At 32.5% G+C, this 4,439-nt stretch overlaps 1 protein-coding gene across 3 annotated transcripts in view; it reads right to left on the reverse strand.

Moving 5' to 3' along the window:
- LOC139495904 (S-adenosylmethionine-dependent methyltransferase Rv2258c-like) overlaps positions 1-4,439 on the reverse strand; it is a 116,487-nt gene that overhangs the window by 59,605 nt on the left and 52,443 nt on the right. The gene's annotated exons all lie outside the window — the stretch shown is intronic.

Raw genomic sequence — 4,439 nt, forward strand, 5'->3', positions numbered from 1 at the left:
TTCGATAACATCTTTGAAACGGTTATTCCATAACGGTCAACCAACTCGTGATGACGTCCGTAAAATTTACAAGGGGATGATTTTAACTTTACCATTTTGATCTCTTGGTTTAATAGATTCCTTGTGAGCAGCAACACTCTATCAAGAAAACCATGATAGGAAATACAAGCAAGATAATATCGTATCTATTTGGAGATATATACCCCGGATGCAGGTGCTGTTGGAATGTTGCTAATTAGAAATGGAAAGTTCAGAATAAGAAAGCTGAAATAATCTCTTTTGTCGTAAAGTTTTGTTTAAACCGACCCTCATTGTCAATTTCTACATGTAAGTAAAGATATGAAGCAGACTGTATCTGTTGTATCCTTTATCTCTATTTCGATGGGATAGATGCGTTCAACATAGTCACCAAATTTTGATTTAATTAGTGAGAGAACATCATCTATAAAGCGGAAAGTAAAGTTAATTGATAATGTTAACTTCTTATTCGTTTTCCTAAGAAGTTCCTGTATGAAGTCAGTCTCATAATAATACAATTTAAGTCGGCAAGAAGAGGAGCAAAATTGGTTCCAAATGGAATACCGACTGTTTGTTGAAAAACACGTTCTCCGAACGTAACAAATATGTTGTCAATCAACTTTATAATGTCAGTTTCAGAGATTTTTTTGTTTGAATCAGAGTGATCCTTTACAAAGTAGGATTTATCCCTCCCTAAGACAAGATACTTGTATCTACGTTGGACATTCATGCCAACGCCATCGGATGTGGAATGCAGAACAGAGCAGAATTTATAGAATCGCACAAATGTAAAGGCCTAGATACCACGTAAAACATAAAAACAACAGATTTACATTTTATAATCCGCAAGTAGAAAAGTGTCTAAGCAGCTTACAATATTTTGCTCTTTTCAGTCTCTTTTTAAAAAAATGAATACAATATTGATTTGCTTAATCCAAAGAAAGAAATCTATTGTTCTTGTTGTTGAGTATATGTTTGCCATATTCTTGTATACCCTTAATAATCTTTACATTATCTTGTTTTTTTTAAGAGTTTATTGTAAAACCCCAACATGCACAAACATTGTCTGTTGTCTATTGATGAATCAAGAAATATGTGTGAGAAAAACATGTGACCCTACAAACAGTTTTGACTTTCCTAAGATTCAACTCGATTTGTATGTTGATAATAGAAATCGGAACTGCTGTTGATGTTAATTGTTGACATTCAGTTGAATGTAGAGTGGAATATTTAAGTCACGGAATTGTAGTAAAATATAAAAATAAGACGTTGTGGTATGATTGCCAATGAGACAATTCTCAACCAGAGATTAAACGCCGTAGAAGTTATCAAATATTGCTCATTGTGCGGCCTTCGACAATAAGCTAACCCGATATAGCATAGGTAACTATAAAATGCACTGAAATGGCAAATTTAAAACAATTAAACCGAAAAATATAAGCTTCCAAAATATTCGGTACTACATATGTATGATGAAGATTGTTCCGGAAACATTACAATCTGTGTGCTGTTGTCTTTAAAAAACACAATAATTATCTAATTACATTCTGCGTGGATATTAAAGGTGGTCAATTTAGTGATAAGAAGTCATATCGATCATACATGTACGTTTGGCAGTGTAAACCTACATTCAATTTTAAATTTATAGGGTTATTGTTATTCAATAAATGAAAACAGACTTTTCATACACGATTCTTCGATTATTGAGTACACTAGACTAGACAAATATGTTGTCAATCAACTTTATAATGTCAGTTTCAGAGATTTTTTTGTTTGAATCAGAGTGATCCTTTACAAAGTAGGATTTATCCCTCCCTAAGACAAGATACTTGTATCTACGTTGGACATTCATGCCAACGCCATCGGATGTGGAATGCAGAACAGAGCAGAATTTATAGAATCGCACAAATTTAAAGGCCTAGATACCACGTAAAACATAAAAACAACAGATTTACATTTTATAATCCGCAAGTAGAAAAGTGTCTAAGCAGCTTACAATATTTTGCTCTTTTCAGTCTCTTTTTAAAAAAATGAATACAATATTGATTTGCTTAATCCAAAGAAAGAAATCTATTGTTCTTGTTGTTGAGTATATGTTTGCCATATTCTTGTATACCCTTAATAATCTTTACATTATCTTGTTTTTTTTAAGAGTTTATTGTAAAACCCCAACATGCACAAACATTGTCTGTTGTCTATTGATGAATCAAGAAATATGTGTGAGAAAAACATGTGACCCTACAAACAGTTTTGACTTTCCTAAGATTCAACTCGATTTGTATGTTGATAATAGAAATCGGAACTGCTGTTGATGTTAATTGTTGACATTCAGTTGAATGTAGAGTGGAATATTTAAGTCACGGAATTGTAGTAAAATATAAAAATAAGACGTTGTGGTATGATTGCCAATGAGACAATTCTCAACCAGAGATTAAACGCCGTAGAAGTTATCAAATATTGCTCATTGTGCGGCCTTCGACAATAAGCTAACCCGATATAGCATAGGTAACTATAAAATGCACTGAAATGGCAAATTTAAAACAATTAAACCGAAAAATATAAGCTTCCAAAATATTCGGTACTACATATGTATGATGAAGATTGTTCCGGAAACATTACAATCTGTGTGCTGTTGTCTTTAAAAAACACAATAATTATCTAATTACATTCTGCGTGGATATTAAAGGTGGTCAATTTAGTGATAAGAAGTCATATCGTTCATACATGTACGTTTGGCAGTGTAAACCTACATTCAATTTTAAATTTATAGGGTTATTGTTATTCAATAAATGAAAACAGACTTTTCATACACGATTCTTCGATTATTGAGTACACTAGACGTTGTTAACCTGTCTAGCATCTATATTTTAGATTGTGATCGGTTATATACTGTTTTAAACGTCGTTCACTAATCAAGAATGGCTTGATGTACAATATTTATTTTTAAATAGACTGAAACTGTCGTTTTCATATAGCAAATTTAATTATTTGATCGATATATGAAACCACTACGCATTCTGTCTCGCCTGCTGTGCAAATCACCGAATGGAAGACATATATATGCGTATCTTTTTAAGATTTAAGTATGAATCAAATAGGTTTCACAAAACATCATTTTATGGATCAGTGATTATAGTAAATGGTGCATAACTATGTCCATTTTTTAGATAATGTTTACAGTAGGTTAACTTTCATTTGTTGCATGAACAGACTGCATGTTGTAAAAAATGTTTTGGTTAAATCATCTGACCTAGGTCTCATTTTCATGGGTCATTGATCAATCTGTATCTTAGATACTATGATATACTATAAGTAAAAGGGCAACTTTATTTTGTGTTTAAAACGATAACAATATTTGCATGCATGTGTGGTAAATGTCATCATTTTCCAAATGGTGAAGTTATATCATCCTTTCGTAAAGTTTACAGACGCCATCACGAGTTGTTGACAGTTTCACAGACAATATCGGATATGTTCCTTATGTCGTAATTCCAATACCTTTCCCTTGTCCTGAATGTTACCTACCGAGTTAGACTATTTATTGGATTTGTAATAACATAAAACACGATGAGTGTCACATGTGAAGCAGGATCTGCTTAGCACCTGAGCTCAACCTAAGTTTTTGGTGGGGTTCGTGCTCCTTAGTCTTTAGTTTTCTATGTTGTGTCTTCTGTACTATTATTTGGCGGTTTGTTTTTTATTTTTAGCCATGGTGTTGTCAGTTTTTTTTTTTTTCAATCCATGAGTTTGACTGTCTCTCTGGTATCTTTCGTCCCTCTTTCATAGTTCACAGTCAATGTATTGTTTCCGTGATATGACAATTTGAAAATGTTTTAATAAGTTATCAATCAAATATGAGAATTTTGGTCAAAGCGGTAAACAAAATGTGACAGCTAGTGACCCTTTTCAGATTATGATGAAATTTAGTTGTATGTGCCAAAAATATGTAATCAGTAATATTGAGTTAACTGTAGGACATTTTGCATTAGGGCCAACCTGTGGTAAAATCCCGATTTATTCAAGACCCCCCCCTCCCCCCCCCCCCCCTTTACGAATTATTTCTTAAACATCAATCATTCTTAAATATCAAATAACATACCTTTAGTTTAATGTTATTTGTTACTGTCGCCTTAAGACAACTGGAGTCCCCTATAACCTGTATGCAGTATTTTATGTTTAAATAATTAAAATACTGTAAGTTTTCCCTGAACAGGCATTGTAATAAGACCTCCTATCTCCATTAAAAAAGAAAAAAAGGGGACAGGAAATTTGGAAATATATAGAAGCACAATATACTTAAATATTTGGAGTGATTTGATTGAACAAAGATATAAATAAGTTTCTTGTAGTGTGTCAGGGTCCATAATAAGATAATAAGTCATATATTTTGAACTATCACTATCTGTTTGTGTGTTATCGTA

This window comes from Mytilus edulis, chromosome 11, assembly GCF_963676685.1.
Source record: "Mytilus edulis chromosome 11, xbMytEdul2.2, whole genome shotgun sequence".
Classification (NCBI taxonomy): domain Eukaryota; kingdom Metazoa; phylum Mollusca; class Bivalvia; order Mytilida; family Mytilidae; genus Mytilus; species Mytilus edulis.